General features: G+C 41.0%; 1 protein-coding gene across 6 annotated transcripts in view; it reads left to right on the forward strand.

The window, feature by feature from the left end:
- The window catches only part of ATXN1 (ataxin 1), a 164,751-nt gene that overhangs the window by 46,447 nt on the left and 91,778 nt on the right, over positions 1-26,526 (forward strand). For 4 of the 6 annotated variants that reach the window (XM_027654153.1, XM_027654149.1, XM_027654151.1 and 1 more), the window contains one exon: positions 25,066-25,177. The gene's annotated coding sequence lies outside the window, so the exon portion shown is untranslated. Of the gene's footprint in view, positions 1-5,859; positions 5,966-9,041; positions 9,156-25,065; positions 25,178-26,526 lie in introns of those variants that run through there. The other 2 variants (XM_027654150.1, XM_027654152.1) reach the window with 2 other exon arrangements.

A 26,526-nucleotide genomic window follows, 5' to 3' on the forward strand; every position in this document is an offset into this window, starting at 1 on the left:
GGGAAACTGGGTCTCGTAAATCAAAGCATGTATCCTCTGCTTCCTAACATTCTTCTTCATAAAACTGTAAAGAGACCTGGACACAGTCCAGGTAATTCTGGGTTATTTTCTTGCCCTGAATTTCTTCACTAGTCAGTGTATTTTTTTCCACTGCTGTTCACTGCCAAAGTGGAACATTATGGGAACTCGTTACATAGTCTAGAGACTGATGAATTGTGAGTATGAGAGATCTGTATATCTGATTTTCCTGGAAGACTCAAAGGAAAATCAGGATGATTTTTAGGACATGAAGAGTGAGTTGTTATTGCTTACCTGCCTCAACCTCTTGATTTAAGTGCCTTACACTGAGGGATGTAGATGTTATTAGGTTGGATATCCAAAACTCATGTGAATCAGTATGCCCCATGAAATAAAAGTCAGGCCATAGACATCTATGTCTTCTCTTGTGATCTGAGCAGTTACTCTTTTTCACAAAATAATATATATTTGGACTTGATTTGTTCTTTCTTGCAGCAGTTCAGCTTGGAAATGAGAGAATTTGGCTGAACCCGTTGCTCAGCCTGGCACTCACACCAGGTTGCAGCTACATTCCCTTGTACTGTGTTACTCTTTCTCTAGTCAAGATACATTCACCAGATGGAGGAATGGAGCTCTCCAGCCAGAGTGCTCACCATGAGAGTGATAGAACACTTGGTTTGGCTTAGTTTCATTTCATCTCCACTTGGAGGAAGGTTTCAATTTTCCTTTCTGTGTCTTTGGTCTTGCCTAACTCTTTAGGATTGCCATGAAAGCCTGATAACCTGTTCTACATGCATTTTGGTTCTTCTCACATATATTTTCCTGTCCAGTGGAAAAAAAATTCAACTTGGTTCACATAATACACCTATGTAACATGAATGCAGAAGACAAGACAGGACAATAATGTTGGCAGAGTTTGTTTGTTTGATTCAGATAGCTGAGAGCCAGGAAGTCCAACTTAATACAGTAGTCGGCAACTCAGAGCTCTATACGGGCTAAAAAAAAAAAAATACACAGGCTTGCTTTATACTACAGCTCTCATTATGGTTACAAAGATACAAGAGTATTGCTTCGTATTCTTCCAGTGTAGATGTAGTCTATTATGGGCAGTAAAAGTCAAGTGTTTCTATATTTACTGCTAGAAATATGTGGGTTTTGTGATGTTTGAAGACACCTGAACAGGACAAAGTTTGTGTCATACAGTACGATGGGGCTTAGATCCCTGACCTTTATCTTATGAGGCTTTCAGAAAGTCTCAGCAGTGCCATAAGACCCTTTGAAGACCTGTTCCCAGCTCCCTGGTTTCCAGTGGTGCACCTGAGAGATCAGCCCATCTGTAGTTTCACTCCACCCCTGCATTTGGAGGCTGCCCACCTGCTGCTCTGTGAGACTTCTGTTTTTTAAATCACTCCTGCAAACACATGCTTAGCCTCTAGCTTTGGGGAGGAGAGTAAGTAGTAAGCAAGTAGTAAGCACCAAGGCCTGCAAGTGAAGTTTATCCTTACAGGAAGGATCCAGCCAACAAAGGGAAAGATCCCATGTAAGTGCGACTCATTTTGCAGTTTTTTTTTCCTTCCCCTGCTTATACATCTTTCTTAAAATCTGAGAGGTTTAGCATCGGTCTTGAAAGGATGCTCTGCAAAGCACAAATTTGGAATTTTCCATGGAAGAATCTGCCTGCCTCTTTCAATAAATTTAGCAAGTTAGACCTTTTGCCTCTGTTTCAAAAGTGTGACTTTACAACTCCTCTCTGTCATGCTGTAAAACTGGGTGGTAGTCATCTTTGAGGAAAAAACGTTTCATACCCCGTTGCTCTTTTCTTGTGAGGCTCAGCAGCAGTGGTGGTTCCCTTTGCAGAGGGTTCAGGAGTGCAACTGGCATCCTAGAAAATGAAAAACACTTGAGTCATTTGCATAGTGGATCAGAATCCAACCTGCATGGCTGCCGGAGCAAAGACCACAAACTTTCACATTTGAGTCATCTGCTGAAAAGCTACATATTTTTATGAAGAAAGAACTAAATGTTTACTTTAAAGTAATTTTATTTGCTTTCTTGTAGTGGAGTCATGTTGGTGAAGGTTATGTATCCACAAGATTTTCTTGCTGTGTTTCTGTGTCTGCTGCACTACAGTGATCAGAGTTTGACGTTGCTTGCAGTCACAAGAACAATTGTTTGACTTGAGTGTGAATATCAATGTTTGTGTCTATAGAAACTAATCAACATTTCCTCCTAATTTTTGTAAATAGGCTGTGACTGTGGCACTTGGATTTCCTGTCTCTTGCATATCTGAATCAAAAAATCTCTGCAGACAATGATGTCTTGTCGTCTGTGTTAGCCGTCTATTGCCTCACTAATGGGCATCATCTTTATTATACTCTGTATTTCTTCTGTTGAGATATGTCCAGGCATCACTGGAGACTATAGTCTTTCATTTTATTCTACATCGTGGATTTGTTTGGGGACTTTCTCAGTAATAACTGTAGAAAATAGCAAGTAATGTAAGAAAAGCAGGTTGAACAGCCTACAATCCACATTGCACAGCATTCAGTATTTTTCCAGGATAACCTTTCAAAGTTACTTTTTTTCAAATGCAGCGGCAGTTTAATGTTGATTTTTCTTCCTTTTTACATTTCAGCATGAATGATTCAGGTTGTCTTGAGAACAAGGTACAAAACCCTGCATTATTGTACCTTTTTTAGAAATAGGCCAGCTGTTTTATTGAGTAGCTGTGTAGCACCTTCATATTTGGGGGTGGATATTTGAAATTTGGATGTAGACTTGCCCCAGTACTAGGAATTTGCCTTTTCATTTGCAGGAAAACTTGTCCATAATCAATCAGTGTATAAACTCTTGACATCTCTCATTTTGTACCCACACAGCAGGAGCTTGTTAGGTAGCACTGAGTGTGCTGCATTTTAAAGCTGAAGGACTTGCTCTGATATTTCTGTGTCTGTCTCCTGAGGAGTGCTGTGGTCCTAGGCATATAGGAGGCAGAAGGAGATTGTCCTCCCTTGTTTCCAACAAAGCTATTGGCTGCCCAGGCAGGGTGGAGCAGAAGGAGGGGATCGAGAGAGAACACAAGCTATGGAGGATGTGCTCAGGGGAAGTGGTGGGGAATATGGTACTGTGTGAACCAGGAGACTCGGGGACGGTTATGGCTACAAGCACCAAGTGTGGGGACAGCATTCTGGAGTTGGTGTGACTGTCAGGGGTGGATTGTGTGATACAATTGGGATTAAGATGAGGAACTGGGAGGAAACTGGTGTTAAGAGTCTGAGGAGGGAAGCAGCAGGACTGAAGCCATAGAAGAGATGGGAATTCTCTGTTCTGCACATTGGTATGGAGTTTTTGATTCCTGGGGCTGCACTTGGATACTGCTTGTCCTGTCTGGTGTGAAGATACAAGACGATTCCACTTATGGTTGTTTGTTTGAGTCCAAGCGCTTGATACAGCCTTGTAGCCCTACTGAGACAGCAGACTGAATTATGTGGATGCTGTCCCTCTGCACCACTGCAAAAACCCTGATGTGAAAACACACAGTTTAGCTTAAACTGCTGCTGAGTCTGTTCACACTTGAAGTGGATGAACATTCATACAGTTTGTGCAGCTCAGTGGTGGAGAAACAATCTCCAAAAAGAGGATGCAACAAGTGTCTTGCTGGCAGTAGTACCTTGTGTGAATGCATCTCTTTCCACCTGTTTGTACAACTTAATCTTGCTGTCCCTGTGCTGTCAGCATGAATCTGTGAATGCAAATTGGGTGTCTTAACGCTACAGCTTTTTTCTCATACATGAGATCCTTGATAGCTTGCAGTTATCTCAGTTCCTCAAATAGAATAAATCTGTCTGCATTTAAAAGTTTCAGCCCTGATAATGACTTTGACCTGTAGCTACGTGCAGATGTTCTCTTTGGGGTCTGCCTGTGTCAGCACAAGCTTCCCATGTGCTCACTGTACCTCTCCTTGGAAAGGACCTTCTTTGGTGAGTGTTCCCCATCTGGTTGGAGGCAAAACTGGGTTAGCTTGAAAGAGTGTAAAGAGTAGTTTGTAGCTGCTCCAGTTTATTTTCACCATAATGGATTACAAAACACTTTTACACCAGACTGCTAGCACTTCTGAAGGGAGACAGTCAGCACAGGAAGAGGGGCAGCTGGTTCTGAGCACATGTGTGGGAGGAAAACCTCATCAAGCAGCGTAACTGGGTTTGGAAAGGACCTTTGTCCACAGTCTCAGTCTCTCTGAGTCTCAGTTCTGTCTCTGCAATGGGGAAAAAAACCTTCTCACAGGGGCGTTGTGAAAATGTGCTAATTTTAGTAAATCAGGCAGTTAGGTAACATGGTGACAGCCAGAAAATAAACTATAAGGAAATAGTTGTTCTGTCTTCAAAGCATAGTGTTTAGGGCCATTTTTAATAGTGAGAATGAAGCAAACTACTGAGTTTTGCTTGTTCAGTAATACCAGCTCTACTATACCATGAATGGCACCATTTCCTGTGGAAAAAAAACCCTGTGTGATCGCAAAATTAAAAACTAAGATGAAATATTGTGCAGTTGGCCGTATTTCTGGTATTTCCTTGCCTTTTAGTTCTTGGCTTAACATTTTTGACATGTCTGTATGTGTTTGTATGTGTAATGAACTATTTGTGACCAAGTTCATAGTTGCTTAGTACTTTTTGTCCCAAGGTGTTAAGCACTTTAAGAGGGCTTAAAGGACATTCAAGCATCTTACACTTCTGCCATTACCTGTCTTTAAGCACATTTCTCTCTCCAAAAGTGCTTACTTTTGGTTTTTAAAAATGATTGTAGCTTTAAGTGAAGGAGGTGAGAGGGGAAATGTTCTTCTAAATCTGATAGAAAATCATGATTGGTTATTTTTTGCAGATCTCCCTGATAAACCATTTCCATGTATTTATAAGTCCTTGCATTGTAACAGGTGAGTGGGAGGTACAAAAAATATGACTATGAACCCACAGATGTTGTCAGCAAGAAAACAGCTGGATTAACTCTCATAACTAGGCTTAAATTATTTTGAAAATTACACTATTTGAAATTAACATAATTGCACAGTGTTCAAGGAGTTGGGTGTCTTACTGTATAACAGAGGAAACAGGTACACTGATAAGTAAAAAAATAAAATTAGCAGAGTACTGGGTGCTGAGTATGCATCTCTCCAGCAGATTTCATTTGGAGTTACGAGGATTCAGCAACCTTGAAAACCGAGCATGCAGAGTCTAAGGCACAAAAATAAGTTGACGTGAAACAATTTTGGTCTTGGCAAGTTTGTTTGCCACAGAGTAAATGGCATGTGAACTCCATGTGTAAGAGCAACCCCTTAGTAACTCCCCTTGGCCATGCTCTTAGGACAGGGTGCTTTGTGGTAAACAAGAGGTGGCTCACCACCCTGCCCTTCTGGGTTTTCTTGGGCTGCCTGTTGGCATATGCCCTTCTGTGCACCCAGCTGCCTCCTTTGTCAGACCGTCTTGCCACTCTTGCTGTAGCTTCACAAGATCATTTCTCTCTGTAGTATGGGTAGAATAAGCACAGTGATGGAAAATGGCTTTGGATTTTTATTTTCTTGGGGAGGTAAAAGATGTTGTGCCTTGTCCAGGCACTGTTGTTTGAACAGTGTTAGGGCTTTTGTTGCAGAGGTTGTAGTGTTTAGTAGTTTGACTTTGCTGCTATTCTGTTTGTTTTATGCAGCTAGCGACATATCACAGATCTATTTTTTGATTAGGCAGCATTTCTGTACTATAATAATTCAGAAGCAGCATTCACCCACTAGTTGTGTGAAACACCTGTTGCTTAACTTCTCTACATGTGCTTCTTGCCCTTGTCTTCCCTTAGGTACAGTTTACTCTGTGCAAGTTGTAAACTCCATGGAGCAAATGTTTGCACAGTGCATAGCACAGCAGGACCTAGGTTTCATCGTGGTTTCTGGACATGCTGTAATGTAAGTAAGAGTACTCTGTCTTGCTGAGCAATTAGAACAGTTCACATTAGCTGAACTTGTAGAGTTTCCTATGTGCAGGCCGGTGAGAAAAGTGATTTCTTTTTTTTCCAGGCTGAGAGGGGCTTTTGAAATGTTCTCCAAATCACAGCAGCAGCTGGCTGTTTGGGCACTGGACAAAGACATGATTTGGAAATAGCTTCAAAGTTTTAGAGATGGCCCTTCACATACTAATGCTCCCAGATGAGTTAAATGGGGGAAGTTCACACCCCTCTTGGTGCTGTTGTTTCAGTTTGCCAAGCTGCAGACTCAGCGTGAGTGCAGCGTGCAGGTTTTCATAGTGAGAGCTTTTGTCGCTCCCAGAAACTTAATTGCTCTCAAAGGCAAACCCAGAATCTGGAGGACCCAGTACAACCTGCTGAGAGAACATAAATGAGATACTATCATGTTTCTGTGCTTGGGCTTGCATGGAGTGAGTTTGCTTTGTGAGCGAATGCCTTTGGAATACACTGGTGTTTTTTTTGTCGATTCTTAGACATAGAAGTAATTGTTGTTGGCTTTGTTAATAGGCATCTATGTTCTGCATCTAGTTACTGTTCATGTTTTCTAAAAAGTGTGCAGACAAAAAGACGTATTTGTTGTACCTTGAAATCATGAAAGTATTTCTGCATTTAAATGAATTGATAGCCTTGATCCAGCCATCATCCCTTCAAACAGACACAGAGGGAGAGCTGGCCAGTTGTCATTTGACCACTGCTGTCTATCTTTGCTTATAGACAGTGCTTAAAACGCCAGTATTTAATTGTTCCTTTTTTTTTTTTTTTACGCTAGTTTGCCAGCCACTTTCGTCCTTCAACAAATAAACCATGATGGCAACTGAGAAGAAACTGCCTTTTTTAGATAAGGAATAGAATTTTCAAATGTCTTTATATAGCATGATTCCATAAGTTTTATTTTCCTAAGTAACTCTTGTAAAAATTTGCGGAGAAGGTCTGTAAGTTGGTCTGAGAGATTTCTGTCATTTTTTAACCATAACCCAGTTTTAAATGTAGTTTTCCTCATCTCCTTCAATGGTTAGTTTGTAGGCTCTCCATTCATAGGAATACTGTTTTGATATATTTTGCATGGAAACTGAAGCAGGAAAAGGTTTTAAGGTAAGCCAGCCAAATAAATAATCCAGGGTCTTTTGATCAGTTTCCATTAGTATTAAAACAGTAATCTGCCCTATTAGATGTTATTTGAAAGGAAGTTCAGTGTTTAAAGAAGATAAACATACCAGTTGATATTCAATATGTCTTCTCAAGTCACCAGCAGAAACCTCGCTGAACCTTGTTGGCAGAGGTGCCTTCTGCATAGGGTTCCTGAAAACACCTCCCCAGCTATTGGCTTAGTTTCTAAAATGTTCTGGCACTGCAGTGGGTCTGGTGCCAGCACTGAACGCTTGGTCCAGCTCCAGTTGGAGCTGAAGAAAGGCTGAATTTTAAGACCTCTAGGATGCCTTCAGGTCCAGAAGAAACCGAGCACTGGAATAATGTGTCATCCAAACTGTGGTGTATTCCTAGAAATTGATGAATATGCTATTTTAATTTGTGAATTTTATATAACTGAAGGTACTGAGATATTAGTGCTTAGAAGAGAGAGATCTGCAGCTCTTTAAGATTGCCTGGCACACAAACAAGTGAAGATCTAAATTGCTTTGAGCTGCTGATAGTTTTCACAGCTTTGTGCAGACACACCTTTGCTGGTATTGACAAAACGCAACTACCAGTTTCACATCACTGTGCTCTCCTTGGCTGGTGTACATCTTAAGACAGTACTATACCTTCACAACTTTGGCACAGAAAATGGAAAGAAGGGGTCAGCAGCAACAGTAGCCTCTTACCAAATGGTTGGTTTAAAACGCTTCGAGTAATGACAAAAATGAATTTTAAAATGAAGTTTTATCTGTTGTTTGAAAACTGGACATTTAGTGCATTACATCACCCTGACCCCAGGCCACTGTGCTGAAGTCACACTGGATGCAAGAACAGACTGTGGTCCATGATAAGGACAGTAGCAAATGAAGAAAAGACATTATTTTCTTTCTGCAACAGTGAGTTCCTTCAAACATCATAGACAACTGAAAAGTCTGTTTTCAAAACATCTCTGACCTTATATGCAAATAAAATTTTTATAATTTCAGCTTTTGCTAGAAATCATATCTGTTATGCCTCTTTATGACAAAGCACTGGCATATTAGTACCAAATGCTTCTTAAAGAAACTCATTTGAAATCTAGGGGGGAATGTAAAAGGGTGTAGAGAATCCACCTAATCTGTCTCATGGACCACTATATATTTCAGCTGTCAATAACAGCCTACCTGTTGTTGCCAGCCACTTCTGTGAGCCCTTGCCTGTAACTATGGAATTAGAAATGAACAGGCAAACTCTGGCCAGTATCATTGGCACAGAAGTTGGGGGGTGTATTAGCTTTACTAATTTGTTGGAAAAGAAGTCACTATTTGACCCTCCAATGGCAAAACTATCAGTGTTCTCAGCTGCTGTTAGCACTGGATTTAATCTCAGTACTTTTGCCATCTGCTATAAAAGCATTGCAGACTACTAGAGGAGTGGAAAATTGCATTGGCTTTGGGAAGCTTTCAGCAGAGCTGAGCAGATTCTTTGATTTGCTGTGATCAAACATCCTGATTGACAGAGCAGAACTTGAGTTCCCTTTTTGACTCGGCAACTGAAGTTTGCTGTGAATTCTTCTAATGATATGGCATGCAACCTTCTTGAATTAAAAACTACAGTGGTTGTGCTCCCTGAGTGCTGCAGTGGTGGCACAACAGCAACACTGACCGAAGTCTCTGCTGTGGGTGCATGTCTGCTGCCTTTATCTGCACTGCTGGATGTTACTCCTGCCTCTCCTCTAAGGGCAGCAAGGCAGGCCTCACAGCAGGCACACAGCACATTCAACACCTTTGTCAGCTGAAATATTTTCTCTTATTCTTCTACTAGATTTCTGTCACAATGTACAAGATGCTGTGACAATTTAGGTTGCTTTTTTTAGCCTATGACCTGCATTTCTACCATTGTAGGCTCTGAACAGTTTTGTCAGCTCTGGATTGCTTTGTGGCTCACCTGGTTGTCTCCGGTATCTTCATCAAGCGCTAAACTTACAGGTATTGCTCAGTAAATAACTCCAATGCAAGGTAAACGCGCTTTCCCACCGTTACAATTCTCAGTCTTCCAAAAAGCCAGTAGATGGGGTGTGTGCAATTCCTGTGCAAAATCACTGTACTTCGCAGCCCAAAGATCCAGCTTTAGTTTTTACATTTTTGCTGCAGAGCATCTTTTTTTATTGTTGTGGTTGTTGTTGTTGTTAGAGGTGGCCCGCCACATGAATTACAAAATTAAGCAACCCTAAGTGTAAGCACACAAAATTCTTGATTGATACTTCTGCATGAAGTACTTTGAGCATGATGTGCTGTGTGCAAATTGCAACACTGTTAGGTCTTTGAAATCTGGGTATGAATTTTTATCATAAGCTTTTTTTTTTTAATTAGACTATTAATGAACTAGAAATGTATCTATATCTATATCTATAGATATCGGGGCTACCACAGACTTCTGCTAAACCTGAGGTTGCAGTATTAAGTGTAGAAGTCATGGGGACAACTATGAAATACATTTCATATTTTGTGTCTCCAAGCCCAGCATGTAAATGTCTATTTGTAGGCATAATTCTGTTGATCATATGTGTCAAAATTGAATTTGCTGGCAGTGTAAATTAAAATCTTTTGTTCTTGTTAATAATGTTAATAATGATTACGTAAATAATAATGTTAATACAAACTGTAGGAATGGTCACTAGTCACATCCCGGGGTGGATTTCATGCCTGTAGGTCAGTTGTGGTAGACTTGAAATGGGAAGTTACCTAAAACAGGAGACAAGTGGGTTTGGGACAGGTGAATCCCTGAGCTGTGTTACTCAAGGGAGGTCACAGCAGAGCAGATCATGCATGAACCAACATGTAAATAAGCTGGCCCAAGGTCATTTATGCCATTCAAAATGAAACTTTCTAGGGATGGAGTCCTGTTAGGTAGGTCCTAGCTGCTTGTACTTGATTCAAGTGATTTGGTAATAGTTAACCAAGGGAACTCTACTAAAACAACAATTCATGTCTGACAAGTACACACATAAGGTAGGAATATCTTGCCAATAAATAACTTAGAGTTAGAACACTATATCAGAATTCAGTTATTTTCTGAGAAGAAGCATAAATGCTGATCGTAAAGATCTACAGCTGAAGTTTGACAAGAGATTTTTGGAAAGAAGTTATGTGCATACACACATCACTCTGCTCCAAGCTTTAATGCAATTGTGGAAGGGTAAAAATCTTCAAATAGCAGACTAGCCTCAATTAATTAAAAATGAAAATGTAATGGTAGACTATGACAGAGTCATGAAGGGACTGGTTTTGTTTGTGCCTGTGATGAAAGGGACAAATAAAACGAACCTGTTACTTAGCGCTGCCTTTCAGAAGAGAACCACAATAGACATGTTTTAATCTGGTGTGGTAAAGCGTGCCCAAAACACTCTGAGCATTTAACAGTTGCACAAATGATTTACTTTCCTAACAGTCTGATTTTGTATTATAGCATATTCTGTTTCCATTCTGTCTTTAATGCACAGTTCTGCTGACCATGCAGTTCACACTGGCTGCCTCAGGCAGAAGTGCAGGTCAGCTTTTGAATGTAGGAGAATTCATGAAATTTAAGTATTTTGTGTACAGCTAATGGCAGTTGTGCAAGTACAAAGACTTTGCTTTATCAGCAGATGCGGTCTAAGTTTACATTTATGTCCACATTCAATCCTTACGTTTATTGAAGTCAAGGGAAAAAAATTAGGAGCTCGGTGCAGTCTTTAACAATCTGCTTTGGTAGCTGGCCAGTCCACTTACACTTGCATGAAGCATATGCTAGGGTGGTTCTTTCTTCCATTAACTCTTTGATGCTTGGAAACAGGAATGATTCACATGATGTGGCAGGGGAAATTAATATAAATATAAGATTAGCAAAAACTTTGTAATCACCTTGTATCAAGCCAGGAAGGGATTTATGTCCTGTGAGAATGATTAGATGGCAATGTTTGCTGGACTGCTGTGGCAGAAAAGGGATATTTGAGAAGGTGATCCAGCTCTGCTGGAGCCTGCATGGTAAGTGGCGGGCAGCCTTTCCACTTGGAAACTAGAATTGGGTTGGGCACTTTCTGGCCAGTCAGAAGGGTTGCTGAGTGTTGTTTGTGATAGCTCAGCTGTTTCACATGTGACATGGCTGCGTTTTCTCACTTCTTGCCCCAGCTGGTGCTGGAGTTTGGAGTAGAAGGCTCTTTGCCAACATTGCTCGTCTGGTTAAGGCTTTTTTATGTTGGTCTGGGAAGAGATGAAGAGGAATCATATCCATGCATGGAGAAATGCTTATGAGCAGAGTGCAGAGAGAAGGCCACATACCCCTGATTCCCAAGTGCAAAAGTAACCAGTGCCAACTTGGGAGCTAGTTTGTGGCACCTCAGCTTGTCCCAGCCAAGCGTCCATTGTGCAGTGAGCAAAGAGTGGGGTGGGACTTCCATGCAAGGTGATTAATGCCATACCCAAATGCTATGGAGGAGAGCCATTCGAGAGCAACAGCAGGAGCTTTTTCTCAGGGTTAAATAGTGTGCTCCTCCTTTAAACCAGGGAGATGAGAGTCTGGGAGAAGCATATGAAAAACCAATTGGCTTAAATTGAAACCTGGCACCTGGAACACCTCAAGCTTTGGCAGACCTCGAGATAATACTTCAAAGTTGTTCAGCCCCACAAGGTACAGTATAATTTTCTCTTTGGTGAAAGTATTACTTGGAAACTAGAGTCATTCTCGGGGCTTCCTTGTGCACTGTCACACTAGGTAGAAAATAGCTCCTGGCTGAGCTGACTCTGAGCCTGCACGTTCTGAGCTGCTTACTTGCCTATTCTCTATCTCCCTAAGTATTTAGCAGTAAACCTTTACCCAGAATTGGTATTACCACACTGAGCAACCAATGTAAATATACCCGAGCTACTGAATCTGCCTTTACCAAAATGAACTTCTATATTTTAAAATCATTAAAGCTGAAGCAACATAAATATTCTTTATTTCATGACAGCATAAAAGGAGCACGGCCTCCTAATTACTCTGAAATTCAAATGTGTACAGGGAAAGTGCAAGGCCTCCCTTTCCCTGCAGTTTGCCAGGTATCAGTCTCCTTACTTGATTAGGTTTGTTTGGGCACTGAAGAGAAATTTAGCACATTGGCTTATCTGTGAAATTACCTTTCTGACACTGATGGGGTGATTCCTTGAGGTGCTCAGAGGCAGAGAATGTCTTTCTACAGTCACTGACTGAGTGCCTCTAATTCTCACTGTAGTTTGTGGACCTGGCTTCTCTTTTGGAGGTTTACAGGGGAGAAAGCAAGTCATCCCAGTTCAATTTTTTTTAGCCACGTGTGTTTGAAGCTCATTCTGAAATATGATTAATACATGCCTGCATGTAGGCAGGATTTTAGGTTGTAAGGTTAATAATTGGTTTTGATGCTGTTTGCTGCTTGAATGTTGGAGGTTTTTTATCTAAGGTAAAAAGAACGTAATTATTTTTAACTTATAGCAAAACCCACATTTTCTCTTAAATGTCTTAGTATGAAGTATATTTAAACTAAATTTCTGCACAAATATTTTCCTAGAGATTAGCTGTCAAGTACAATAAAAAAATTGCACTTTTGCAGGGACCCAATGAGACTTTGCAAATTCAGATTTATTCTCAATGTTAAATGTGGTTGAAGATGTCATTTCTTAAACAGCACTTTTAGAAGTAGTTAGCTTAAAAGTATAGCAATTCAAAGCACAGAGGGAATGATTTTGAAGTGTAAAGTCTTGAAACACAACGCAGCGGTTGACAGTTTCACTACAATTAGAAGCAAGGCAGGCACAACTCCCACTTCTGAAAACTTTCCTATCGCACTGCTTCCTCTCTTGGCCTAGAAAACCTCAAAAAAAACCCCTTTGAGTGGCTTTGCTTATTGACTTAGCATAGTTACACTCAATAGCATTAGGAGACAGAGCAGAAACGGCTGCCAAATGTGTCGGTAAAGAATAATCTTTACAGAAAGCTTCACAGAAGTATTTTTTTTCATATGCTTTCAATATCCTGAGAATGCTCCTTTTTTGAGGAAAGCGAGTTTTAGGGTGGTTTGGGTTTTTCTTTTCTTTTTTTTTTTTCTTTTAACAAGACTTGTTTTGTTAGGAAACCACTCCCTTCTACTGCTGCATTTAGACTCTCTGCTAATTGCATTTTGGTCGATGGCATTTTTTGTGAATTGCCACATTCCCCCACACTGTTACAACTTCACACTGATTGTGTTATGTGGCGCTTCTGCCTGCTGCCTTTGAGAGGAGTGGCTGAGAGAAGGATATAGTGTACCTGGGAAATTGTGAAGTTTACTGGAATCAAGGTTTGTAGCTGCTAAGACACGGCAGAGGTTGTTTCACCCAGACTAAGAGAGGTGGTATCTGGAGGGCATCCTGTTACTGCAGTAGTTTGTGCACTGCTCTGCTGTGTGCCACTGCTGAGGATTTTGCACAAGAAGTCATAGCAAGGTGGTGTGTGGTTTGTTAGCTTGATATTTTTCATCCTAGTTGCACACTGTAGTAGAAAGCCAACCCTAAGCTCTGGTGTCAGAGAAGGTGTGGGAGGGGGTGATCTTCACGAACACTACTGGCTTTCTGAGCATCTTGGGATGCTCACTGAGACCAAGCTGCAAGCTTGTCTTTCTCCCAGAGCCTAGGGACAGCACAGGTTTGTCCTTAGCCCAGCTCTGTCCTCTGCAGCAAAACCTCCTGGAGCAGCTGAATACAAGATCATTGCTGACTGAAGCTCAAGTGCTGCCGACATGAGAACTGGATGTAGCAGTTTTTCAGCACAGCTAATCCACTTAAACTGTGGAGCTCATCTGCTGATCTGCAGGGGGAACAGTGCTCTTAGATGTGATAGCTAAAGAGGCTTTGGCACCAGCCGGTGCTTCAAGGCAGTCAAAACCTGCAGCTAGGGCTGAGGATCGGGTTACACTAAGTTGGCCATGACCCAACCAAACGTGGTTAAAAGTGAGCGGTTGGGTGAGATAAACCCCTCTACTTAAGCCTTGTCTTAGCTTGGGAACTGATCAACTCGTTCAAGTGCTTCTCCAGTCTAACTGCTTTAATCAAAGATAGGGCTTACTTCGTCTGTGAACTGGGATGAGCTGTGCCACTAAAAGCCCTCTTTTTAACTAGGATAATTGCATCTGCAATGCTTTGATCGTGTTACTACACATAAAGGTACAGATCTTTTAAAGGTAGAAAAACTTCTGTTGTAGTAAGCGTGGTTGGGTCCCACTTACACTGTGGCTATTGGCAGTGGTGCAGGATAAACAGCTGGTGTTGTAATAGGATCTCTGACTACATTACTCTGTTGTCCAACCTGTGACATGAGTGTTTTCACCTCAAAGATGTGGTTGAAAAGGTTAGGTCCGCTGACGCTCCTGTGCTGGCTGCAGGCAAGCCCAGTGTGGCCTTTTCTGACACGTGACAATCAACAGGGGTGGCTGCAGCCCAAAGGAGCAGGCAGCGAGCACTGCTCCTGCTCTGCCAGCATTTATCTTGCACGAAACCTTTATTTGTTCAGTCCTACCCTTTTTTGTGGTGAAGGGGAGTGGAGGGGTGGTATGAAGAGCAATGTGTGGTGCAGCACATACACTACCGAGTCCTCTACTGTCCTCCTTGCATGACTAGAAGTCATTTGCAGAAACTAAAACTTGGTTCTCTTTTGTGAAAAAGACTTGTAATGTTCCCGCAGAACAAATTTTTCTCTGCAGCTAATCCTCACTTACCACAGGGAGGTGGAAATGGGGGTGCTGTGGGTCCGGTTGATTCTGGTCCCACCGCAGGCAATGCAGCCAGGGACCACTCTCATACCACTGATGTACCACTCATAACCCTGGGTACAGAGACCTGCTCCCTCCTTTCCTTCAGCAGCTGAAAGAGGCAGAAATGAAGGCAGAACTCTAACTCTTTCTGAATTTCAGGAAAGACTGCAATTAGTCTATTGGCATAAGGAGAGAACCAGGAAACAGGAGCACCTGTGTTGCATAGCTTTGGGCAGGTCAATTATCCCATCTCCAGTGAAATTCCCCTTTGCATAAGGTATGAATAATAATAGTCAACTTACCTTGCAGAGGTGTTACAGAGTGCGGAGTTATTTTTTTTTCCCCACAGTGTTTATGGTATGTAAAACTCTAAATGAGTGCAAAGCATTATTGTGATTTAATTTTGTTGAGGGTGAAATATTGGTGACGTGCCCAGCTGAGCCCTTGCTGGCAGTGAGCTAGGCAAGTGACCAGCAGCAAGCATATTTGGTAGCAAGAAGTGGACAAAAAAGGAAAACGGTGGTAATTTATTCCAGTCCTACATATATTTTTTTTCTCTCTTACCGCTGTACATTTCCCATTAAGCAGATGGAGATAATCAAAATATGAAATTGGAACTCTGTATTTTAATAGACTTACATTTACCGTATAACAGGCAAATAAAGGTTAATGACAGGAAAATTTGTCTTGTAGGAGAGTGAGAGAGTCAAAGTGCCTCCAAGCATGCCCTGAATGGTCCTTAAATAATAGCTTTCAGAAATAGACCATACCTGAATAGTTAGGTGGCTGATTTTGCACTGGGTGGGTAGCATGCCAAGGCTGCTTGTTCCTCAGTGTTTCCTGCTACTGCTACTGAGGGTTTTGCATTGGACTAAAAGCATGGATGGAAATCACTTCGACAGGATTGGTACCTCATGTCAGCAGCATAAGACAGGGGATGAGCAGGGTGTGTGAGTGCAGGGGGTTTGTGTGCACGTGTGTGTTGGGGGATGCTCCCCAGTTTGAAATGTGGGTCAGTACCAGACTCCAGTGTGTTAGAGCTGCCGAGCATAAGAGAGAGGGAGAGCATGTGCGATTTCTCTAGCTTGCTCTAATTTTGTGTGAAATGGAGGCTTTCCAGTGGTGGGGTTACTCCCAGGTGTGATCACACCAGCAGGTTTCACACCTCGGTGTACCTGTGCCTCCCGTGCATTTTGTTACTGCCTGTTCATTCTGCTTAATTTTTATTAGGTGTGAAATGCAAGCACTTGTTCTAATTACCACTGGTAGATGATAGCACAATTGAATAACAGTCTTCTCGTAATCGGGCCTAACTTCTGCCCTCCGATAATTACACTCCAGGTTTACTGGAGAAGGTGTATTCCTGGTAGGGAGGAAAGATTTGACCTACACTTTCTCTGTATGTGCTAACACAACGTCTTTGCTCTGTGAGTTTCCTGAGACAGGTCCAAAGGTCAGCAAAGCAGAAAAGGATCTTTCCATTGCCTTTTTTTAAGCTTTGGGTCAAAGTCTGCATCCTACCCTTGTTCTTGTTGCATTTGGAAACATTGCTTGGCCCTGGATTTTCTCAAGGTTTGCTTTCTTCCCCGCGTCTAAAAGCTGTCATCGTCACTTACCCAAATATAGTGATAGCATCAGCTCCATAGTTAACTTCTCATTTAGTGATGTTTCTGAAAATAACAATTGCTGCAAAAAAACCAAATAGTAGAGATACAGCATATGTTGCACATAATGTTAATTTAGTGCCTTTTTTTGGAAAAAAAAAAACAGTATGAAATTTAGGGGGAAAACCTCAAATCTTGTGACATTCATGGCACAATGCCAGTTTATTTGAAAGAACCTTACATTTGCCCCTAAATCATACAAGTCCTTAACTACAATTTGCTTTCTTGCATGCCCCTCACCTCTAAGATGATACTCCTTTTTTGGCATTATTAATTATCATTATTGTTGTTGCTGTTATTATTCCAGGAAATCTGTATGGGAGGAACGCTGAAATCTGGTTTAAAAATAGCATTTTCATGTCCTCCCACTCACTGTACTCCGTGCACAGAATGCCTTTTATAAATGCAGACTTGCTGCTTGGCTAGATAAAAGAAACTGTCACTTCATTTCCATAACGAAGTCGTTCCCAGGAGAATTTCATTGTTTTAGCAATAACATTTTTCTAAAAGACCTTTTATTTTGCTTGAGAAAGATAACAGAAATGAACTTCTGAGTGGTTATTCCACAAAACAATTAGGAGAAAGCAAGACTGTCTTGATTTGATGTAAGAAGGTTTGTATGTGTATGAATTCCCTTTCATGTAAGATGAGAATAAATTCCCAACTGAAAATCAAGTTAGAAACTCCGCCCCACAACATTAAACAAACCACCTTTCCCCCCTTGCTCACAGAGACATCACACATCTTTTTCAGCACTCTCCTGAATAAATTTGGTCATATCCTTGAGTTCAGCCCTGTTTCAAAAGACACTTGCATAACTTCTGATTCAGATGCTTTCCTGAATTAGAGGCAGTCATGGGTAATCATTGCCAATTATTACAGTGCATTAATTTTGTTACCAGGTATGTTAGATCACTGCAAGCTGTATTGAGGCTGAGCACTCCGTGAGGCAGGGATGGTGCTTTTGCTGTGTGTACATATGCTGTCGAGCATGGTGCAGGCCCAGTCCCTCCTTGCTCACATGCAGCATGTTGCCCTGGCCTCTCTCTCACCAATTCTCTGGCATTTCTCACCCCTTTTCTCGGCTGATCTGTGTCCCGTGCCAGCATGACCTTCCTTTGAATGCTAACCACCTTAAAGCTTGTCAGATTTACAGCATCAAAGAAGTGCTGATTTAGAAAGCATATACAGTAAGTGAAAGGTCCTACTGCTTGTATTTAGTTCTCTCCCTTTTTTTTTTTTTTTTTGAGCCATGCCTGCATTTTCCTAAGTATGAATCAATGCAATTACCGCTTCAGGGACTGTAGACGACCTACTAGTGTAGGTAAATATACGTAATCAGAAACAAAAGGGAAGAGAAGGAAAAACATTTTCTTTGTAGTCAGGAAAGCCATTATGGATTTGGCATCGTACTTAAAATTGCATTGTATTTAAGAAATGCAGCAGTTTTGGAAATTATTATTTATAGCAAGGTTTGTGAATTCAGGATGTGATATTCTGACTCACCCGACAGCAAACATGTTTGCACTCCGTCTGGTATGACTCACGCTGACATTTGTCTTAAGTGTGGCAATTGTTTTAGCCCTCTGCTTGATGCACGATGAATGAAAGGGCTGAGCTCCCCTGTTGCAGATTTACTACGTGCAGCTCCCCTGGTAAATCGCAGGCTCAGCTGTAGAGTATTTCCTGTGACACACGCACGCACACACACACACATGCACAAACATACACGTGCGCATGCCCCCAGTAATACTTTACTTTTAAATACTAGAATCATAGAAAGGAAATGCATAATTACAGTTCTGGCTTTTGCACCACATAAAGCAGCCCACATCAAAAGATGTTTGTCATTAATGTTTCAACAGGTAATCTCTGGATTTACTGCCAAGCCGTGTTCCTGTTACTTAGTGCTCGGTGTAGAAATCATTGAAATCTTTGTTGTAAGCCAGGGTAGTCATCTTAATCCTGCAAAAAAGTTAGTCAATAGTGCCTTTGTTTTCCAGCACTGTTATTTCATGTTGCATCAGCAGCGCAGAAGATGTGGCCACACTGGAAGCAGGGGGAAGGTTAAGGGTGGGTTCTGGGCTGGTTTCCTAAGGAAGCGAAGCTCACATGGTGCATTGTTTGTGCCTGCACCTGCGTGTGCCCCCCCAGCCTGGCAGCTCGTGTTATCTGGGTCCTTCTCAACCCAATGTGCTGCACAGGTAGAGGATACAGGGAAGCTGCTCCCTGAAAACTTTGTGTAAGCAGGCAGAAAAATAGCTGTGAGAACCTGTGGCTGAACCCACTGAGACAAAGGCTGTGGCCCAAACTCAAATCTTACTGGCACCAGGGAGTCAATATGGTGAGAATCTGCTGGGATTACTGCTGCCACCAGAGATCAAACTTTTTTGCTGGTATTAGTTCTGTGGTTTTATCTCTGACTAGTTAAAATACTGCAAACAAACAGAATCTCAGCCATTTGTTTTGGTGTTGCTACACTTTGCAACTCACAGCATTTGGATTCTCCTTTCCACACTGTCTGTTTGCAGGAGAGATGTGGTCATCATATGAGAGGTGTCTGTATGTTTAATGAAGGCTGAGCCCTTGAGATTGTTCTCATTTGTAACAAGTTAATAGGTGCTGCAGTTCTTCAAATATGCAGGAAGCTCATTGTCTCCACTCAAGGCTGAGCTGCATTTTTTGCAAAATAGCTTCCATAAAAGAAAAAAAGAAATATTTATGTCATGTAGCAGAAGTATTCAGAGTGGTTGTTTTTATTGCTTTTATCTGTTCAACATTACTGGCTCTGAACCTGAATTATTATGGAGCATTTATATTCTTTTCCCAATCTCTTTCACTCAGAAGACCTGTAGGAATGAATGTGTTACAAACACGCAGGCAGAAGAGTTGTTTTTACATTAAACCTCTGCATGAGAATGAAGAAAGCTGGCATCCTAAGAGAAATGTAAAGAGAAGTATAAATCTGTGTTGAAATTCCCCCTTTCCTCCCAGTATTTCATGGCTTTGATAGCCATGAAAAAGTGGCAAATATGGGGTCGTGATGTAAATGGGGTGATGGATTTTTATTAAAAAATACATCATTGACATCTGGTAGGAGGTATTTGTGAGCTATTTTTCTTCTTCCAGATGTACTGTTACTTCTTAGACAAAATAACCTGGACATGCTCCTGTTAGTTTTCTTTTCACCTGGTGGCACTGTGTGTTGCACCGACTGCCTAACTCTTTACTTACTCTTTTAATACCTTATGCTGCACTATTTTTCTAGGGAAAATCATGTAGAACTTGGAAACCAAGCACGGTAAGTGAAGCACAGGGCTAAGCGCAGTCTAACCTCAAGTCTTTTCTGAAAAATTGGGTACTACTGTAGTATAAATGGTTGTGATTGCTGTTATTTGTGTAAAGGTGATGTCTCAGAGGTCCTAGTCATATTTGTGCTTGTATTGTTATTAGACATAATGTAAATGGAGAATGTGAGTTTGAGCTGCCATGCCTTTTTTCACGTGTACAACTGCCCCTGTGGTGATGAACTTTCATCTGTCTTCTCATCACTTTTTCAAAGGTATTGGGGTCAGGGAATGGGTAACAAGAGCAGTGGGGACCACTCTGGGAACAAAGCTGCTTCCATGGTTTCCTGATAAGGATCTGGAAGGACGGATGTCCAGTGAGTAGGACTGAAAAATCCCATAGGTTGATCCTCAAATGAAGGGTGGTTTACCTGAGCCTTAATTTGTGAAAAATACCTGCTGTGGATGAAACAATGGTGAATAATGGTTTTTAGATTAAATCTTGGGACGCTGATTTCTAGATGACTTTAGTGTTGCAAGATCAGTGGTCATCTTCAGTAGTGGCTCATGCGCTGGAGGGTATGAGCTGCAAACTTAGCGTTTCAGCCCCATGTGCTGGTCCTGTCTGTGTACAGTTTACAGATAGATGTTCCCATCCTGCAGCAGTTCATTTTCCTGCTGAGTAAGACCTCATGTTGGAAATGCTTTTCACACAGGAAAGATATGCTGGGCTGACATGTCCCATGGATGCGTTCATAGAGCTGAGAAAGATATCTTCTTCCCTTAGGTACGAATTTCAGGGCAGGATGTATTGCTTCCTTGCCTGAGCCCCAGAATCTGCATGCTACTTTTCTGGTTTAGGACTTGCAGGATATGCAAAGTGCTGACAACTTGATTTACTGTTCCCTTGCACCCAGATACAGTTATTTGCCCTGCACAAAGTGGGTGTAACACCTTGTGAAGTTGGGCATTTTACGGTGAACCACATGCAAACCCATTATAAAGCTGTGGAGCATCAAGCTTCACATGAGGAATGAATGCTAAGCAGAAATCAGTTATGCCTGCCTGTTTCATGCAAATGAAACCTCTTTTGTCATAAGGTGATATTGCTTCACCAGAGCATTAAAGTACGCATTAATTGGAATTTAAGTAATTTTTACACTAGCAGAACAATTAGTGTAGGGATGACTCGGCCCCATCAGGAGCAACCTTTGTACTAGACAAAATGTCACAAGATTTTCAGATGGGTAAAGCTTGGTATGGCTGCTGTAGAGAAGCTTTTATTAAAGTGCAGTCTAAAAGAGTAAATTCTTGGGTTTTTTTTGGTTTGATTGATTTGACTTGGTTTGGGTTTTTTTTTTTTTTGTTTGGTTTGTTTGTTTGGTCGATTGGTTTTCAATTTCCAGTAGAATCTTTTCTGTTTGTGTAAAGTAGCTAAAACTTTTGAAAATCAGTTAGAAGTTTTTTCCTGACATCGTAGATGATATACATATTAGGTAATTGAAATCACGCATGCTTCAGGAAGATAAAACCTCGCCTTTCCCATCTGTGGTGAGGCAGGATTGAACCTGTCTAAGAGGGAGAATAAAGGAGGAAATGAGTTATGGTTTTATTTGAGTTGAAGGATTAGTTGTGGGATAATAGAGAACAATGAAACAACTTGGGCACAACACTACCATCTCTTAAACAGTTTTATTAGCTTATGCTGATTTGTGAATTAGGAAAACCAAATTATGTCATGCAAGAGAGCAAGAAATGACAAAAACATGCAGGAAAGGACTAGTAAAACGGTAATCTCTCACTGCCTGATCTTCAAAGCAAGATGGAGAGCATGACCTTCTCTTGGAATAAATACAGGATATGGCACATAGCCAACTTCTGGGTTTCAGTTTTTGCCAATTTGCAATTGCTCACTTGTATTATAGTCCTTATTTGCTGATTACCCTGGGGTCCAGTTTTAGTTTTCAAATATTCCTTTGATTTGAGGTCTGTTCACGTCTCAGTTACACTTCTAATCTCTCTACTCAAAGTCCTTAGCCCTCAAAGACAGGTCTATGCTGTGATATTTGAGTAACTATAATGCAGTGGGACCATCAAAACCAGCTTCCTTGGTAACGCTTCCCATTTATAGCAGAGATGTGATCAGTAACTGTGTATGTGATAATGGTTTGTTGATCATGTTGAAACTTCAGTTGCAAAGCCTGGTTAAAACCTAATTGTACTGCAAACCAGCCTTCCTTGATGGTCCCTCCAAGTTGTGACTGTTTCACATGTTCCAAGAGGAACATGTCAGCGCAGCCCATCAGATCTGCATAGCAGAAAGATGATCCCAATTAGGGACTGAGTGCTTTGGTCTTCAGGTGAGGACTGTGCTTCAAGAAGCAGCATATTTCTCTGTTCATCCTGAATTTTGTGCTATGCCATCTTAATCATAAAGCTGCCTGGGAACATTTGCAGGCAAACATGCCTTGCCCCTCACAGAATGAAGTGCCTACGGGTAAGGTGAAGTGAGCAAGTTGTAGCAGATTAAACTAGTTTGTGAATTTATAGCATGCTCCATAATAACTGGCTGTGTCCATGGTACAAAGGCACTCTGTGGTAAATACAAGGTCTCTTGCCCCTTTTTTTGCCTGAGGTGTAGGGTACCTTGCTTCATGTCATCTTTCCTGTGAAATCAGAGTATATGGAGAAGGGTATCTGCCCCAGAGCACCACCACTTCTCTGTATCTCACAGATGCTGCTTGTGACCTGTTCCCGTGTCCACACACTGTCAGGGCTCTGCAAGACAAATTCCAGGCTGACAGCAAGAGAGCTGCATAGCTGGCAAGCAGCACTAGCTCCAGTTTCAGTGATCAAAACCCTGGTACAGGCAATCGGAGCCTTGTTTAACTTGAACCAGAATCAAAATTCTAATCCTGCTTGTTGGAGTTAGTGGAAGGACTTTCCATGAGTGGGGTACATGTCCTCCCAGCACTTACATGCAGTTGACTCTCCTGGGAGTCCATGCAAGCAGGAGCTTGCAAGGAGTAAGCTTCCCTGCTTTTACTAAAAATAATTGGAAGCCGTATGTTTTTGGCAGAAATGTTAAATATTTTCTCATAGTCCTTTGGACTCCATTTTCAGGTTTCCTTGAATGTTGAATGACATGACATAAAGATTAAGAAATGCCATTTTTAGGATATTTTGGGGTTGGCAAATTATTGGGGAAAAAACTCAGAAATTATTTTTAAAATGCTGAAATGCTTCATTTTAACACTTAGAAACAAAGTGGTTTGAGTATTTTGAGCTTGGGTGAAGTTTTTTCAGTCATGAGGTTCACATAATTTGAAGAAAAAATAAATGCCTTGAAAATAAATTGGCTTGGGTTTAAGTAAAATTTCTAGGGTTTTCTTAAAAATAGGTCTGGGTTATTTTTCTCTCTTTGGTCTGCTTTCTAAAGTTAAAAATCTTGTGAGATCATGTCTGATGGTGTGCTTCTCTGTTAGATAAGCAGTGAAGTTCCACTTTAGTAGAGGAGAGATGCTGTTGTCCAAAGCCTTGGAAGTGTAGCCAGCGCCTGGATATCTAAAGGCTCTTGAGGTAGCAGTGCCTCTCTCACAGGAGCTGTAGTTCTTAAGTGGGAAAATTTTTGTAACAGGTATCTTGCATTGCTACAATCCATCAGGGAGGGGACAAAGACTCATGTAACTGAGACTAGTGGTTGTCATGATCGTAATCATCATCATCATCATCATCATTGCCAGGTGCCTTGGAGAGTCCCAACCAGCTGGATGCTGGTTTACGGGCACTGCTCCATGAGGGCTTAGCCTCAGCCAGTAAATCCAGGAGTTGTCTTACACCAAAGCTGAATCAGCTGGGCAGATATTGGTTTGGGCTTTGGAAGGTTTTATTGCTGTTGCTTTGTATGTTAAATGAAAACAAACTGTCTCAGAGGTGTAAACTTTTTTTGAAGACCAACTTTTTTATCATTGCATTGCCTTCCCTCTGCTCTTCACCCATGAACTGCATTTGTCCATCTGTCTGACTTGTTTCCTGCCTTCACATAGGGTGAGATTCATCTGTATTCATCTGTAGCCATCTAATCTGAGCTCAGTGTCTAGACTCACTTTATGGAGAGAGCCAGACCTTTCTAGAGAGTGATTCATTCTGTCCTAAAGCAGATGCTTAAGATAGGTCAAATTAATAATTTTCTAGTTTGCCTAGTTTTCTCCACTGAAAGTGAAGAGAGCTTGCACTGTCTAAGGTGGAGGCTTTTGTCCTGCACATGTTTTTGGTTCGAGGACATGGATTCCACTATAAGGCTCACAGGATGTTTTTCATGTGCACGAATCCTGAAATTACATATGAAGTGTTTGAGGAACCTTACGTTGAGGAGATAGGAAAGGTTTGTGACACAAAGTGGAACTAAGAATTTAGGAAGCACAAGTAGACCATGGGAACCTGGCTGAAGGAAAAAATATTCCATTTGGGGCTTGTGGAAATACACACTCTATTTTAAGTATTCTGTATTGGGTTCATGAAAAAATTAAGCCCAGCAGTTTTCCCAGATCCCAGTAAAAAGGCTGAGGACAGTCTGATACCTTGTATCGTAGATTAAAAAAATGAAGAGTTGGTCTGCAAAGAAATTTTGTCAAAAAAAAAAAAAAAGAACCACGCAATATTAAAAATCTCAGATATGAAAAATACTTCCTATCGAGGAACAGCGTGTGTGTGTATTTTTGGTTTCAGTACTCCTCTGTTGCAATATTACAGATAACCACAGAAATAGATAGGTGTTGCATTCCTTTAGAGGAGTTCACTGAGAACAAAAATCTTCATGGATCTCTCTGCACACCGCAGACTTTGTTTGCAGACTCTTTTCTAAACAGCAACAGCTCCAAGTAGTTTTTTTCGTCCTCTTGTTATAGCAACAGAAGTATCCAAGAATTATTTTAATTATGTATCTACTTTAGCAACTCTGAACTGGGTTTTAATTGTTGGTAATAAGAAGTACAATGCAAATGACTCTTCCTATCCTAGATCAGTGTTTGGTACACACTCATTCTGTACTGGAATCGCTGTCCTGGGAGCTCATTAAAAATGCATTTGCTTTAAGGAGATGTAGGAATCAATTGTTCATTTGCTAAGCAGTTCTATGGATTTTCCTCTTTGTATTCCTTGCTTTCCTTTCTCACTTGGTTTTGCTTTTGTTTTACAGCTCTATCTTACTTTATTTGAAAGAGAAAAGCCAGTGAGGATCTGTGATTTCTGAAAAATCTTCATGCAAAAGGATAATCCAGAATTCCCCGAAGAAGAACATAGTGAATGTTGTGAGTTCCCACTAATGATAACAAATACTTCCAATTGTATCTTTTGAGAGGTGGTATCTGCGCTCGTGTTTGCTCCCATTCCTTTGGTGCACTGAGCATCTTTTTTTCTCTGCTAAAACAAAAGGCAGGTGTGTTTTGCTTGGGCTGCAAAGCCAGACTTGAATTTCTCTCCCTCTTACTTTTTTTTTTTCTTTTAATGTGTTCAAGGGCAGAGTAGTGTTATCTAAGGAAAGATGCTGGGTTTCTTTTGCTTGGACTGCTACAGTTATTGAACACATTACTGTCACTTTTTATTTAAATATGTAAGTCTGCATTGAAAGGCCATGTGACTCTGTAGCCTAACAAGGATGAAAAATATTATGGGTAACAGTTCAGCAATCTACAGGTCCGATTCAGGAGTTTTATACATGCTTATACAATGGTTGAAATTAATATGACCACTTTCAGACTGGAGGAATGCAAATGTAGTTATTTGCGTCTGCTATTCATCAGTTTGTCATATTAGTTTGAGTATTTTCAGTAAAAATGCTCCTCTCAGAGGTTTGTGTTCCTGGGAATTGGAGTACCACACCTTTCAGAAGGAAACACAGTCACTCAACTAAGATCTTGATCCAGCTGTGGTATTTAATCAAAGAAAATGTTCCCGTGAGGGATGGCTAAAGAGAAGGCATAAATATTTTTTATGTTCATTGTTTTTCTCTTGAAGCCCACTGCTTTTCTGGGTGGAAATGGACAAACGTGCAGCTCAAATGTAAACATCCTCACAAAAAGAGGAAAATAAGAATTCTCTGCCTACCAGGTTTTACAATAATTCTCGTTTTTGTCTTAAGAAGGAACTGTGGGGATTTCAAAGTTAGGCAGGTTAGTATTTAAATCCTTATGCCCTAGTATTTAAAGTATGCAGTGGTCCTTCAAGATGTTAGTACTGATAAAACAAGTTGCAGATTCTTCTAGTTTTAACAAATTAGGTTTTGCACTTTTCATAAGTGCAATATATATAAATGCAATAAATGCAATATATTTCATAAATATATTTTCTTACTGTTGGGCATGCCTTCCAGCTCCCTGAAGCTGGATGCCCTCCTTTGCTCTGCTTTTCCCTCTGGGTTCAGGCTTTGGGAAGCAGATTGAGACAGAGTCTAAGTGGTGCTGCTGTCCCAAGAACCACTTGCAAAATAAATATTAGAGAAGACACTGAAAAATTTTCATCATCTTTTGCCTTTCCTGCATGCTTTGATCTACAGTGAAATAGTTAATAAGGCTGACATTTGAAATTGTTACTTACTAGTACCACTAAGCTGCCAAGTTGGTAGCTCATTAAGATGAATAAGGGGCCTCTGAGACCTGGA

Source organism: Corapipo altera, unplaced genomic scaffold (genome assembly GCF_003945725.1).
Source record: "Corapipo altera isolate COAL_440 unplaced genomic scaffold, ASM394572v1 60, whole genome shotgun sequence".
Taxonomy (NCBI): domain Eukaryota; kingdom Metazoa; phylum Chordata; class Aves; order Passeriformes; family Pipridae; genus Corapipo; species Corapipo altera.